General features: G+C 50.8%; 1 long non-coding RNA gene across 1 annotated transcript; it reads right to left on the bottom strand.

The window, feature by feature from the left end:
• Positions 1-3,534: 3,534 nt before the first annotated feature.
• On the bottom strand, positions 3,535-14,431 carry LOC122385386. The gene is made up of 4 exons (XR_006257195.1): positions 14,064-14,431; positions 6,494-6,621; positions 4,953-5,913; positions 3,535-4,240 (listed from the first exon to the last, which is right to left on the bottom strand). It is a non-coding gene; the product is annotated as an uncharacterized LOC122385386 (long non-coding RNA).
• Positions 14,432-16,561: the final 2,130 nt, after the last annotated feature.

Genomic DNA, 16,561 nt, shown 5'->3' on the forward strand with positions numbered 1-16,561 from the left:
GTCGAGAAGAACGGTGCTTCTATTACCGACACTTTCATGGATAACGCGGGTCAACAGGGCGCAGGCGGCAGATGGCCTACCCCACCTGGACCCGACGTATAGCGCCGACCCCTCTTATCGGTCGCACGCCAATTGGGTGGCCACGCCAAAAACGGGCTACACCTGGCACTGCAGAGGTGTAAACACTGCCGCCTCCCCGCCCGCATCTACAGGAAAAGCTCATAACGGAACTTTATCTCTCCAAAGCGCAATCGGCCGGCATCCTGTGCGCCAACCCTCTGCACCTGCGCCTGGGATATCGCCACCGGCACCGCCTCGACCTAGTGGATCGACACCGGTGTGAGCATGTCAAACAAGAAACAGCTGACGCAGGGACCCCTCGGGCCGTATCATGCCGCAAGTGCCGCAAGTAGAAGGCGTCAAGCCATCAAAATTACACTCACGCCGACGAAGTTATCAGCCGCCGACAGACGCTAACCAAAAGTCCCAGTCACCCTCCCTGCGGAATCGGAGGTGCAAATATGTACGTCCAGAAGAGCAGATATTCCGTGCCGAGAGTGGGACACGCCAATGCCCATATCTGGCATAAATAGAAAATATAATAAAAATAGATAAAGATACTAGGCCTATCACGCCACACCGACGAATTATCTAGCCATGCTTATCACACCTGGAACACCAACGCGATAGTATTTTTTTTTAAATATTTTTTTGTTGCCCGACCCGGGCTTTTGTCGTTAGTAGCACACATTCATACTGGGTTAGTACACTATATACACGGCAGTGGTACGAAGCGTTTTCGGCAGTCGGCACCCGCTACGCGGGACAGCCTTGACCGCACGCTTCCTGTCACGCACCCCAGGTGGCACCGCACTGGTGCGCACGCTGGGGCTATCCCGATTTCTCGGGCCCGGCAGGTCAGAGGGCTGCTCCGGGACATGAAGCGAGGCCGTGCCCTCGGGACATGTCACCGGACCGAAGGATCTGTTTAAAGGCGGATCAGGCCCGTGTACCTGCGACCGGGGGCGCTGGCTGGCACAGCGGTAATCCCCACGACCGAGCGAACACTCCCCAGTTACTGCCATCTCCTGGGTAGGAGCCGGCCGAGGAAAACGCTGCCAGAGGTCAGCTTTGATCCAAGGACCTCCCACACCAGAGTGTAAGAGCGATAAACGAGGGCAAGGTTGCCGAGTTATAGTGTCGCGGAGTGGCTCCGCCGAGGTATTCAGTAGAAACACGGAGTTATAGTTTCGCGGAGGGCTCCACCGAGAGTATTATCATTTAGGAACTTATCCCTCAACTGAAGCACAACCGGACCACCCACAACACCGAGTCGACAGACCGGCAGAGGTGCGTACAACCGATGTTTCTTTTGAGCATGGGCGAAATTATCCGCACTGTGGCAGTGCGCGCGAGCGAGAGAGAGGTGGTCGATGGAAATGTATATGCACTGTGGCAGTGCACGTGATTGAAGAGCAGGCAGTAGCCGGGAGCGCGTGAGAAACGTAGCTTCAACGGAAGAGAGTAATAACGTAAAGGGGGTCAGAAGGACACCCAGTGCCAATTTGCTTAGAATTCAGGGACTTAAAGGGGTTAATGCCTCATTATACGCGCATAAGTACCAAACAGGGTATAAACTCACCTCAGGAGATAACCATGCAAATTTCAGCGCCACTGGGGGGATTAGATGGAAACGGGAGGGTCGGTTTGTCTACCCGAATGTTCTTCGTAGATGTACGCATGATCGAATAAATGGTGCGTGCGCGGAAGAAAGGGAGTAACGAATGGTTATATTAAGGACCAGTGGGAGCCAGACACTCATGCTCGAATTGCATTTCATTTCTCTGATGGGATAGAGCCTTTGGCATCGAACGGATACGAAATGGGAACATGGGAAGGCCTTGCCCTGGGGTTTAAAGCCAAGCAATTCCATCAGCCGGTGACAAATCCCATCCCTTCCAGATTGAGCCTATTCCTCCCCGAGCAGTGAAGACTATATGTTGTAAGGAAATTGCAAGCCTCTCAAATAAATTTGTACTGCACGACGACGGAGCCAGTGCCGAGTGGGAAATCAGACAGGCGTTAAAGAGGAGACGATACACCTGCCCACCCAGTGTCGTCTTCCGAGGCGGACGATTATACCACCGCTTAACAGCCACCCGTCGCTCACACGGCACATGTGCACCGCCAAGCCGCCCAGCAGCACCGCTACAGTACTGGCCCCACCGAGGCGGACGATCACACCGCTAACTGCCACCCGTCACTCACATGGCACATGTGCATCGCCGAGCCGCCCAGCAGCACCGTTACCTCGAAATTCGTATATGCATGGACGGAAGTAAAGTCCGTGTTTACAGGGACGTCCACGTTTTTCGGTGTCACGCCGTTGCCGTTGAATTTTCGACGATGCCCTCTTGACATGACAACAAGCGAAGTTGCCCGCTTGTTACTAGCCCGATTCTGTGCCGAAATTGACGTGTTTAAGGGTAGAGAATTCGACCGACATACATGGACCAAAAAAAGATGTGATAAGGGTGTTTGCATGGACAGTGGGCGGAGCCTAATTTCTCTATGAGTTATTTTCATATATCCATGGACTTGTGGGCGGAGCTTAACACAGTCCATGTAAGCACGGTTTTATTCGCTTACTCGGATCGAAAGCATGAACCCGTTCTAGTATCACCTTTAATCGTATTTTATCGCCATTAGATTGTATGTCATGCGCGTAATTTAACCCTCGCCATACCTATTGTTTTTCTACATACCGTTGGTACGACCCCCTCACCTTTTCGGCCCTAATAAATATCCTGAACTCAGGTGACCTTTAGGAAAAATCCGAGATGTACAAGGTGTGAGGCCTCTAGATGATATTAGCCATTAGGCACTGTAAGTTTCATCTCCTTTTGAAAGCTCCTCTGGCACTGAGAGCGTTGCGAAGTTGCGACATTTTAGGACCGTGCAGATGCTCACTTATGTCGTAGGTCATTGACTTGACCTGACCTGAAAATGCGGATGATGTCACAAGATTCGGGTTGAATCAAATGTCAGGTATGCTAAGGTCCAGCTCTCTATCTCCAGCGTGTCCCGAGCTATCGTAAAAAAATATAAAAGGCGCGGCGCTCCCCCCCCCCCCACCATTCGGCCGGCGAGCGTTAGTTAAACCGCGCCTGACGGGGAGGAGGGCTATTTAGAGCCCCTCCTCCTCCCTACACACTATACACAAACATATAAACACTAAAACGTGTGTGCAAATTTTATATAAAAATGTGTGGAGATCTGATGATTGTTCGGAATGATGAGCTCGAGTGAAGCGTGAATTGTCGGCACCAATCACCCCGTCAAAGAGCAAGAAAGTAGCTGCTAAAGAGTTAAATGAGGTCATATCACATGGGCATGAATACACTTACTAGCGACTGTTCGAATTATTCAAATGTAATGCTTAAGTCTCGCTCAGCTTCCAAATTCTGCAGAACAGAAAAGACTCGGTTGATTATTGTTGCGAGATACACAGATGCGTTTTGAAATAAGAAAAAATGGAACGCTTCACACTATATATTATCAAATATCAGCCACGCAAGTCAGCATGAATGATCAAAGAATGATATTACCTGGCGAACTGAGGGCAAACAATTGCATAATTTTAAGCCAGCTGATAATGATTTTCTTCGCGGTGAAAGGTAATCCGCCTATGTGATTCCGTCATACCGCCGCTCGTCAGGTCCGCATGAACAGGGCCAGGTCATTCGTTCGCGCGCCACCAGCGCGAGCGGACGGCGAATGCCGAGCGCATCAGTTTACACAACTTTGCACATGTTGAGGCGGAACAAGCAAATCCGCTGCCACAGACGAGGCATCTTTGTCACCACGCACCTTCATGAATGTAGACAATTAACATGAGTGTATGCCTAAACCTTGAACATGAATCGCGAGCCGCAGTCAACGGCGGCAGAGCGCATATTCTGGGCGGGCACGCACACGCGGCGGCTGCCGACTGTGCGCGCGCGTGGGGCGGTGGCACCAGTGGACGGGCGTCTAGCGTGCGCGTGGCGGCATTGGCGCCGGTAGACGGCCGTCTTGGCGCGCGCGCGGCGGCGGCGGCGGCTGTCTTGGCACGCACTCGTCAGCCAGCTGGACGGAGTCAGAGCAGCCAGATTCCCAACCAGAACTGACGGTCTTCCGACGCAGCGTCTTCAGTACGGCCAGAGACAGACTCGTTGTCCAGCGCCTCAGTCTCCTCCGTCTGGCATCACACAGGGGTGGGGCTGGGTTAATACAGGCTGACACGGGGAGTAGTTAGGTTTAATACCGATCTGGCAAGAGAGAGGGTAATGGGTCAAACACTGAGCTGACACAGGAGGAACGGCTGGGTCGAACACCGAGCTGACAAGGGGTGGGGGCTGGGTCAAATACCGATCTGACACGGGGAGGGGTCTGGGTAAGACATCAGGCTGACACAGAAGAGAGGTTAGATCGAACACCGAGCTGGTAAGTGGGAGTAGTTAGGTCTAATACCGACCTGACACGATGGAGGGGGCCGGGTCAAACACCGAACAAACACGGGAAGAGGGCTGGGCGAACACCGAGCTTTCAACGCATAGGCGGTTACTCGACAGGCCGAAAAGGGAATGTCAGAGAGTAAGTCACCACAGGAGCTAATGCAAAAGGTAGCTGATATTAGGAAAGATAATTACTGACAGCACGGACACGGAAAAAGGCCAAGCTAGTAGTACGAGACACTATAAAGTATCACAAATTACCAAGAACACGTCGTTGGCGGTTCATGGTACGGCACATAATTGCCGCACAACTGCTATGCGAGGCTCGGGAGACCAATTCCCCGCTGACCCTGCAGATGCACTATCAGCCAAGCCAGTTCAACAGCCATATCAGAGCGACCATGACGTACATAGCTTCCATCGGTACCCCCCCCCCCCCCCCCACCTAGTACCCACCTGTTCAGTATAATCAGCTGAGATGTAGATCAGCGGCCGCCCTGCCCGCAGGTGCGCATCTCTGGGGCCGCGGCCGCCGTCAGCTGTTGTGGTGTCCCCAAAGCTGCCGCCGTAGCCAAAACAAGGCTCTTGTGGGCCTCGTAGCCGGCGACCAAGATCGCCACCATGTCGTTGCGTTCGACATCGTGGGCCGCGCCGACGATGTTTCCCCGCGCACGGAGCCGGAGGCCGTAAAAGCACGGACACTCCAGCAACACGTGCGCCTAATTGTCTGCTGCTTCGCCGCAGACCAGGCAGCGGCCTGTTGGACATTCGGTGTCACTGCTGACTGCACTGGGCGCACTCGGACGTTGGCCTTCTTTCAATCCGGTGGAGATGCTGCCCCGATCATCCCCAGTGGCCCGACCAGCGCTGACAAGTGTAACAGCCTTCTCCCTGGTAGCAGCTCGGACCGGGGCGGGGGCGCCGTGAGCTCCGCGCGCACTGGAGCAGAAGCGGCCCGCCGGGACCCATATGTCCCAGTCGTCTCCATCTGGTAGCGGCTTGGACCGGGGCGGGGGTGCGGTGAGCTCCGCGCGCGCACTGGAGCAGAAGCGGCCCGCCGGAACCCGTATAACCCAGTCGTCTCCATCTGGTAAGCGGAGCAGGGAGCCACCGCCGCCAAACCATCCTCCACCGGCCCGTCCGAACAGATCCAGACGGCCTCATCCGGCAGCTCCCGGATGCATTCCTCCGCGCAGCACGGCCACTACAGATGCTGCGAGGCTGGCCCGCGGGCCGACTGCCGTCTGGACGCCCGCGCGCAACGGCGGCGCCAGCGAGCGCAACGGCGGCACTCGCCCGTCGGCCAGCTGGACGGAGTCAGAGCAGCCAGATTCACCAACCGGAACTGACGGTCTTCCGAGGCAGCGTCTTCAGCACGGCAAGAGACAGGCTCGTCCAGCGCCTCACTCTCCTCCGTCTGGCATCACACAGGGGTGGAGCTGGGTTAATACAGGCTGACACGGGGAGTAGTTAGGTTTAATACCGATCTGACAAGAGACAGGGTACTGGGTCAAACACTGAGCTGACACAGGAGGAACGGCTGGGTCGAACACTGAGCTGACAAGGGGTGGGGGCTGGGTCAAATACCGACCTGACACGGGGATTGGACTGGGTCAAATTTTAGACGTTTCTGTCACTGGCGGTGGACCTGCGCGTCGCCCTCCCCGTCGGCGCCCACCTTCGGGACCACGGCCGTAGCCAGCTCGGCCAGCTCCAGGTCACCCTTGACATTCTATAGCTTAATCTGAACACCAGAACACACAGGTCAGGTCAATTATCAGTATTTTGAGCAAATCAATAACATTTTACCAGTTTCCCACGCATTTACTTTGATGCACCATAAGAAGCGGCGGTTGCTGTGCACTAACGTTTTCCCTGTAACTACCCCCCCCCCCCCCACACACACAGGCCTGTACCTTCCTGCCGTCCTCTCTTCAGTTCTTGTGTGCGGGTTCCCTCGTCCGTAGCAAGCCCCCCCCCCCCCAGACCCGACACACCTGTATCCGATGGGCGTCCGAGCGCGAGACTGTTGGTGGTGGCGACAGCGTCGCCTGTATGAGCGCGCGCGAAGTTTTTCTCTGGAATCCCTTGTGCACTGAAGGTTCATTTTTCTGGAGGTCGCATCCTGCAACGAGGAAAAAAATGTTAAAGAATAGCAAAACCCCAAGGGATGATGTACTTACCTATATGGCGGGCATCACCATACAGTTATGAAAATGCCATCAACATTTAACTGTCAAAAATGGAAATATGGCTTATGTGGCCTGCATCACTATGTTGTCATGAAAATGCCATCAAAATTCAAACATGACCATTGACCTTGTCCTTGAGTCTGAGTAGGTATCTTTGTACCGGGCATGAGCTGAGTTTTTGCTTAGCCTGAATACTCTGAAACTGGGCTTCAGCCTCTTGGGCTCGGCTGGGCTCTTTGACAAAAGCTTATCACATGAGCAAGTCTCTGACTGAACCGGTCAGCGGTCTCTTCAACTCAATGTGCTATAAATTGAAAATTTTGATGGAAAACAACATGCAGTTCCATTGATATTTCACTTTTTTGGATCATTTACATTTCTGTTCTCACAAACCGGAGCTGAGTTTTACATAGGCGTGGGGACAGGGGGAAAGGGGGCGACCGGAGGGCCATGCCCCCCCCCCACTTTCGGAGGTGGGGGGGGGGGGCAGCAATGTTAACTCCCCCCATTTTTTGATGAACTTTTGCGCCTGTATATACCACTCGGCACCCTGAACAGTGAACACCAAAACTTGACGATTCTTCAGGTTCGGCTTCCCTTCGAAATTCGATGAAGATTTCCGTTTTGTATCTACAGCGTTAAAGTTAATGAGCGCAAATTTCCTTCACTCAATGTAGGAAACCATATCAGAAGCAACAAAAGAGAGGTCTGTTGGCAGTATTACGTTGAATACGAGGCGAGGCGTATGATAGCAGTGAAAGAAAAGATTAGACAACAGTGGCCAGAGGACCGAAAAACCCATGCTTTGCTGCAAATAAACTAAAAATAAATCTGCTTTGCTGAGCCGAACGCATTGAAAATTGCAGATGCTTTCATCACACTGTCATCATCATGTCTCCATCAAAAGTTACTGTCAAAAACTTATGGTGAGCATTGGTGAGATTTCTGGTGACCCCTAGGCTCTACAGTCTACAGGCTTCTGCACACACTGCTAGGGGCCATGCTGGTCACTGAGGAGCCACGCTTGTCAGTGCCCTTACGCCGGTCTCTAAGAGCTCCAAGTGGTCGATCTCTGAGGATCCCACGCAGTCTTTGGAGGCTTCACGTCGGCCCCCTGGTTCTTAGGTCATTAAGGACTAAGCTGGTCCATTTTAAGCCTCAGCAGTCAGTATAGGTCTAAGAGCCTCAGGTCGCCCTAACGGAGCCAATATCGATCTCTTAGGGGCCCTTTGCTGGTTGAGAGCTGATGCCCTAAGCTTTAAGAGGTCCCAACTCGAGTTATGACACCTGCTCTGGCCCCTGATGGCTCCATGTCGTCCTCAGAGGCCTCACTCCGACCTCTGAGGTCTCATGCTGGCCTTTGTATGTATGTATGTATGTATGTATGTATTGACAATCAAGAGCAATCCACAATCGGCGTGGCGATTACACTCCGAGTCCGAGAAGTGTAAGTTCGTATGGGGCCTTTGAAGGCCCCATACGAACAGATGAACCCACACTGGCCTCAGGGCCCTACGAACGATGGCCTTAAGAGGCCCCTGCTGACCTCATGGAACCCAGGGAACATCTAGAAGCCTATACCGGCCTTTGAAGGCCTCGTGCCGGCCTCTAAGGGTCTTCTCCGAGGGCCCAGTTCTGCATAAGGGCTTAAAACGGCTGGCGAGGTCCTCGAGATGGCCTCTGATGGTTTCTGAGGGCTTAGCCGTCGGAGGACCGAGGAGAGCAATAAGATGCATCGAGATTATTCCGATAGGGTTTTGGTAGAAGGGATGCAACTACCCGGCATAATGACATAAATGACCGTGAATTGATCGACCTAGCGGCTGCGGAGATCTCTAAAAATAAGCCTCCAGGCTCTAAACAAGCCTAAAAATACATCACTTGAGCCGATCAACATTGACACCCATGACTTTCCACGTGGCACGGCAAGGGCCGGGCCGGAAGTTGCGGGGTCACAAAAATAGGTGGAGCGGTGTGTTCGAGACTGGCGGGTGCCAGCGAGGGCCGGGCAGCGGAGCAACACGTGCTCCAGGACATAAAACTCTTCTCGGCACACGGCGCAGAGCGCCGCGGGGCACCGCTTGTCCAGGCACTGTTGGCCTGCCGCGGAGGGGAGACGGCCGATTTGGTGTACGTACTGGAGCGAGCGGCCCCAGTGGCCTGCCCTCATGTGGTGCACCGAAACGGCGTCCCCCCGGTCCTCTCAGAGGATGGGGACTGCTGCGTGCTCCCGAAGAGTGGCTTGAATAGTGACTCGGACCAGTTGCTGCACCATTGACGCGAGGCCTCCCGGCGTCCCAGAAGACCCTGCTAGGAGCCGCCATCTGGACCGAACTAGCGGCCCTGGCCGGTCCGCCCCGCCGGATACACCTGCAGTGGGTGCCGTTCCATTGCGGCGTCGACGGTAACGAGCGCTCGCCAAGGAGGCGGCCGCGCTCCCCCAGGCGGCGGTCCCGGTGGACGTCGCTACCGCCCACCGTGCGGCCGTCAGAATGGCCCGCGACCGCACCACCGCCGTCTGGCCGGAGGGCTGGTACCGGACCCTGATGGGGAACCGGCTGCCGCTACCGGTCGCGACGGGGGACAGATCGTCGGCCGTCGACGTCCATCAACTTCGCGCGGGCCACTGGTCGGGCTCCCGCCAATACCTCCACCGGATTGGACGGAACTCTTCCGAAGATTGCCGCCAGTGCCCTGACTGTGCCCTGACTGTGAGGCGGGCCGGTGCACCGTGTGCCGGGAGGAGGCCGACACGCCCCGGCACCTCTTCTTCCGGTGCCCGGCCCTCATGGGCTGGCGTCTCCGGAGGTACGGGACGATTTTCCCGAGCCCGGAAGACGTCCGCGACGACGGAGAGGTGGCGGCCCTGGCGGCCGCCGTGAGGGACCTCCAGAGCCGCACGGCTACACCGCGGTAACGCGGCTGGAGGGAACAACAACAACAACAACAACAACAAGGCCGCACAATGAACCGCCCGGGTAGCGAGCGGGCGTCCGAGGGCGGGGCGACCGCTTGTTTCGCCACGTCGTTCGTGCTCTCATTCCCCTCGATCCTGCAGTGGGGAGGAGCCTGGAACCCACCGCAGGATTACTTCACGACGCTCGGCCATGTTTAACAAGGTCTTCCATGCCTATCTCCGTGCCGAGGGTAGAGGCCTCACCTGGGCGGAAGCTCCTCCCCTGAATAGACTCAGGGCGGCTCGCAAGTCGAAGCACACGACGACCGAGGCGGGGGACGTCCCATCCCAAACCCTTCCAGAGCCGCCCGCAGGTGAATCTGCTGCTAGACTGACAAGCGTGGCGAAAAATTCGGTGACCGCCATTCGCCGAAAAAATTCTGCGGCCGCCCTGCTCCGAAAACTTAGCGGCCGCCATGCGCTGAATTCGACGCATGCGAAGTTACGCCAGAGCTGAAATTTTCGGCGCAATCCCCGCCACGACGCCGGACATATTCGGCATCACGTGTATTTTTTTCCAGTCTGGCAACAGGAACGGAAAAATTATAGTCATTTGATGTTTTAACTGGATGAATTGCTTTGAAATGTCCAAGGAAGTGGCCCTTGAAAGCCGCTCTTCTGTAAAACTAACTGGCGCAGTTTAGAAGCTACTTGACAGTTGCCACAGCCAAGTTGATTTCAATTTTCAAACTCAAGGAAGACGTTAAAAATCCCAAATTTCATTCCAATCCACAGGTTCCACTTCATTTTAATTTTCAAATTTGCGGAATTTTAGCTCAAAATTAGGTAGGTAGATGTGGTAGGTATAGATTAATATTTGTGGTTCTCATTGCAATGTCAACCTGCAGATTTTACAGCATTAAGTGTTTCTGCTTTTTATGACACAGATGCTGGGTGAAGATGAGTAAATTCACAAAAGAGAGGAAACACTTTGACCAGAGCATGGCCATGGACATTCACCTATGTTACAAGCTTGCATTTCATACAAGGCTATTGTGCCTTTTCAGCAACAGCAGCAGGTCAGCAAACTCATCCACCAACTGTGCCCCTGCAACTGGGGGAAGCAGGGAAATGAAGTGTGACTAATGGTTGGTGACAAAGCCTATCTATTCATCTGAGTCTGTCTCAGCAGAGTCTTCATGGGTGGAAGCACTAATAGTTATGCAATGTCTGTAATTGTTATGAGGTAAAACAGTAGCTGCAATGTTGGATTATATACATAATACATACCTATGAGGCAGAATAAAAGAAATCTGCCAAGTTAAATGCAAATAATTTTATAAAAAGGTAAATATCATCAACCATGGTGATCAACCATGTCTTTGAATATAGAAAATTGACAGAAGTCAAAGCAAGGTTGTCAAACAGCACAGCTGCCACATACCAAAAATACTCTATTAATTCAGATTTAAAAATGGATACACCCATAAATGATCACATTGATGCATGCTTATGCAATCTCCAAATTAACATTTCCATACAATGTCCAGCAAAAATCCGCAGCATAGGTACCTATCAAAATTAGGTGCCGGGGACCCCAAAAGCCTTAAAACTATCAATTGACACCTCAGGCAGAATTTGAGGATTTTATAATTTATAAAACAATGTATGATTTTTCCCCTTTATCATAAAGACCACAGGCCAGCCAATGACCATGCGCAACAACACAATTGGACAGTGATGAAATTTAACTATATATGCCTCTGGGGAAAAAATCACATTTTCATTGCTCTAATCTACTCTGGATATTACCTTTAAAAAAATTGAGCCAAGATGGTCTAGAACCCTACCAACCAGGACTTCGGAAATGGCATTCGGAATTATGTCTAGTGTAGGTACTACACATGGCTACAGTTTATTATTTCTTGACAATAAAATGGCTAATAACATTTTCTTTTGTAATCAGATAGATCAGCACCACTGATAGGCAATATAACATCTATATATAAAAGTAAAGGAACACTCAGTAGCTAGCAACGCTGCAGACCTGTGCCGTCTGCAGTGTTTAATTTTGTGACTCTGCGTAAGAGGTTGGTATATTGATTGATTTTCCCCAAATATTCCAAACTGACTTTGGAGCATAAGCAAGATAATGCTGTTCTTGCAACAAAACTAGATTTTAAGGATTCATAACTGTGACTGTGACTGTCTTGAGCAGGCTCAGTTCAACAGCCCCTATTATAGAACAGCATGTCAATATATTGACAGTGGTAGTCTATTTATTATTAGGAAAAGGTCATCTCATTCAAGCACAGGAAAATCAAGCTTGACAAACATGGCATGCCTAAATCTAATGCTGTGGCCATGCTCTTGGGCTTAGAAAAGTGGGGCAACAATACAAAATACAAAAATACATAGTAGTCAAGGGCTCCGCCACGGACTTTTGGTTGGGGGGGACGGTCCATGCTCTTCGCCCATCGCCCTAGTGTCTCCTCTAAACCTAGGGTACCCCCAAATCCAGTTTTCTCATCGAATTTAGGCCACTTGTTTTTCGTCATAGCCCTGATACGATGATTTTTTAACTAAAAAAATAAAAAAAATAGATAAATGGTAGGCCACCTGACCCATGCAATATTACCCATTATTAGATTGTATGTACCTTCATCATATTGACACACCAGACAGAAAAAAAAAACTTGAAAAACTAACTTCAATTTTTTATGGTATCTGGCTCATAGTTTTGCTCTGAATCTGAATCCATTTTTAGCATTTGGCGAAGGTCGGGTCAGGTTAGGTGAGATCTACAAGTGCGTGTCCAGCCGGCTAGCCAAAGTAGGTACTGTCAACCACCACAGACAGCTTCGTAACATGTTGCATTGGTACCAAAACTACTTCTCAATGTTGCTTAAATGGATGCTTAATTCGACATCATCTCCAAAAAGTTTCCTAGTAACATGCCTAACTCGAAAAAGTGAACCAAATTCATCTAACGGTAAAGACCTTGACCTGATACTCACGTGACCTTGACACCTACCATAATGCATGTGTCTACCGTCATTCATCACATCTTGGCTCGGTTTTATGACATACTCGTAACAAGTCTGGAAACGTATAGATAATATGCGCTAACATACACTGAATCGGTGTTTCGGCCTGACATGGTCTGGAGAAATAGGCCTCAGGCCCAAAAGTCATGGCCCATGGGGGTTAGGATCATGAAATTTTCAGAGGTGCAAAATTCCCGGGAAATAATAATAATTTCATCACGATAAACCACTTTTTACGCGAGTTACTTGCAAAAAACTGAGGGATGGGTCGATCCGAGTTCCGACCCACCATAAGAACGAGGGTTAACCTCTCAATCACTTGATGAACAAACAGCTTCTCTCATCCTACAGTTCTGCGATATTCTTAGTTGACCGATGGAAGTTCCCTCTGAAAGAACGAACGCGTTTACCCGAAAGAATAATCTCCGTATTGAGCGTTTGACCCTCGCCCGGCGAGAGCGGGGTTGATGCAACCCTTTTTGCAAATATCGTAGCCAAATTTGGCATGCCCTTTGGGGCAACCTTTTCGCACCTTTCCTGAAAATTTGAAGTCCCAGTCTTTTCAGGTCAGGTCACCAGGTCACAAAAACCGGTACAAGGTCAGGGGAAAATTGGACTAGCTTAGAGGCAACTGAATTCCAGAGTTCACTTAAATTGGTAACAAAGTATATCATTCGATGCGCACGGACGTCCTGAGTTCACTGGTGCTTTTGTTTTTGCTCTACTTTGTAGATAAAAAGTTATAAGCGAAAAAACTTTTGACATGTTTTAGCAAAAAATTTTGCACTCATACCCCAAAGCCCCCCTAAATATTGATTTTGAGTCACCAAACTTTCACAGGGGCGAGATCTCCTATGGACCAACCTACCCTGTAAATTTGGCGTTTCTAAGTGCCATAGGAGCCAATCGCGAGGGGGGGTCGTACCAACCTCGCCGTCCGTGTTATGGAAAAGGCCTTCGCCTGGCGAGGGTTAATTGATTGAGAGATCCTTATCTGATATACCTACTGGAGTACCTACTGGATATACCTACTGGATTCAACATCGGAATGGGACGTGTGATTGCGAACATTCGTCAGTAGACTCACGTTGATATACCTAACGCGAAAACGCCTCTCGATATGGTCTACTAAAAAGAAAACTGAAATCCGTGGCCCCCATAACAGAAAAAGACTTAAATCACAGCGACAATATAGTTGTCGACGACAGGTCAATTCTCATGACGTTTTTTCTTCCGAGATTCTTTGCACCTATGTTCTGTATTCGGTGTCAGGAACAAGAGTCGATTTATCTACCAGCGGGAGAGCCGATTATTGGGGGGGACAAAAGATAGTATGTCCCACCCAACATTTTGGTTGGGGGGGACATGTCCCCCCCGTCCCCCCCGGTGGCGGAGCCCTTGATAGTAGTATGCCATACAGCCGAATGCTTACCTTTCTATTTCCACCCATCGTTATCCACTCGCCTAGAGCACAATCCAAACGCCAACCAAACGCGACACGACTCTTCCAACACAGAAAAACGCACATGGAAATTGCCGCCACATTGCCGCGAGAACTTTCTCGGCGCCGCCGATGTTGCTTACCAACGGCTTCAAGCCTTGCAACAGCTGACGATTAGTGAGAACTGACTTCTTTTCATGGACGACCAATCAGAACCGGTCTTACAAAAATGCCAACCAATCAAAATGTCGCTCTAAAAGGGCGATGCTATCGCCACGTGGTGGTGAAAAAACACACTAATCTAGGATAGCATTTTACATAGGAGTATTCTCAAGGACGAACGGGCGCGTCCATGCATTTCGGATGATTGGTATATCGCTTCATCGTCCATGATAATGCCCGAAACTGCTATTTGGAATTCATGGACAGCGAGACGTCCATGCAATCCCAGCCGTCCACGTTAATACCCTAAAAACCGCAAATTGTCCATGGGCAGGCACGTACCCAGGATTTCGCCCAGGAGGGGGCCACCTGCTTTCGAAGGGGCCCCCACAGTGTATAGGGCCCCCCAGGTTCCCCGGGGGCCCCCGGGAGTCATGAAGAACCTTTCGATGGTGGGGGGGGGGGGGGCATAGTGGGTTCGGTCTCTCCTGCAGACGTAGGTGAAAAAACGCCACGTGTGTGGGAAAGCGCAATTCAGTTCTTTACAACCTAATGTAGCATTTGGTTGTGATTTCTCGCGTTCAACTTCATCAAAGTCAATTAAAACGGTCTCTGTAACGGTCTAAGCCTTGAGAAAATGTGGAAAATTGGAAAGTAAAAATATTTTTGCTTGAGGAGTGTGCATGAAACGCACGGCATTTTATAAGCGAGCGCCTCAATTAGGACTGAGCATCCTCCAATTCCGGATGTGTAGGTATATCCCGCGCCGGGCCGGAGGGGTGTTTGAACACCCCCCTGCGGTTTTTCGCAGATATCTCAAAAACGGCGGCGCGGAGCGCCGCCGTTTTTGGCACACCTGTTTGTACATCTTTTCCGCACATGTTGTAAAAATTTCAGACCCAGGTCACCTTAGGTCAGGTCACCAGGTCACGCCAAGTGACCTCACCTCAGAAAAAATAAGAATGCTCGTCATAGCTACACCGATTGATCGATTGCCTTGAAACTTTCAGCGATTGATTAGAGCAACAGTATCTACAAAATGTATATCTCGGAATTTTGATATCGGTGACCTAAGGTCAGGTCAATTTTGTGGCCTCTCCATTATAAGTCAATGGGAGAAAATTGAAAAGCGTCTGTTTTGCACGAACGCCATTCTAGACACTCTCAAACATCGAGATGTAGGTAAAATTGACACACTGAACCAGAAAATGGCAACTGTGACCCCTCGTTATGTCCCCGAGGTCATCTCAGGTCACGAACAGAATCTAACAGTTTTTCGCTAATAACTTCTGATAGAGGCGTCCTAGAGCGCTGAAAACGCCTTAGATGTGTTCGGCTCGACGTTGCGGATCGACTGATATGCAACATGACCTTTTCCGGTCAGGTCATGACCTTGACCTGAGGTCAAATTTTCAAGTTGACCTTTCAAGGTCAACTTATAGTTCATTCGACGCGTCTCGACGAGAGGAACACGATGCTGGCAAAAGTAATGTCATGGCTGTTTTGAGTCAAAAGTAGTCGCCGAAAAACCTATTTTCGTAAGAACGGCTATTTTTGGAGTTTTGTCCTCTGTAGGCTAAACCGTTGACCTGAGGTCAAATCTGAGAGCATAACCCAGAAAGGCTTGTAAAAGGGCTATCGAATGCGCTTTTTCGCGGCGCTGTAGCTCTATCGGTTCCCGAGATAGCCGTTGGCAGTTTCCAAAATGTTGAAATAGTCAATATTTTACCTTTGGTGACCTCTGGTGACCTGACCTTTGACCTGACCCAAAAAATGACCGAAGTGTTTTCGTCCTTATTTTGGACGTTCTTACGATTGCCGCTTACCGCGTGTCGCTACGTGGCCCAGGAGCCGAGTTAGAAGGGGGGGGTGTTCAGACACCCCCCCCCCGGCCCGGCGCGGAATCTCAGAGCACCGGCCCGGCGCGGGATATAATATAATAGTGGGGAATAAATGTCTCGTTATCGGAATTCCACTATCTGGCAACTAGCCCTATGTAAACGCAGCTATTATATGTTCCACTAGGAATCGAGCGCAATTGTACTTTTAGCCAGAAAATAAATGTTTGATTAATTCTGGGACACTCTGTATTAATTGGAGGAATAGGACTTAGGAGGAAATGCGATTGCAAATCGACCCACATCCCTGTGTTAGCCAATGACGCCTTTGGGGCCAAGGTTGGGGGAATTCAGTTTAGCCTTTTTGTTTTTCTGTGATATCTCCGGCACCGTGAAAGATATTGGCTCCTTCAGATGAGTGCCTACTCCAGTCACTACTTATATCCAGTAGCCAGTAGCCACTCAGATGATTTGGGATCAATCAGGTGA

The sequence above is a fragment of the Amphibalanus amphitrite genome, unplaced genomic scaffold, assembly GCF_019059575.1.
Source record: "Amphibalanus amphitrite isolate SeventyFive unplaced genomic scaffold, NRLGWU_Aamphi_draft 000217F_arrow, whole genome shotgun sequence".
Taxonomy (NCBI): Eukaryota; Metazoa; Arthropoda; class Thecostraca; order Balanomorpha; family Balanidae; genus Amphibalanus; species Amphibalanus amphitrite.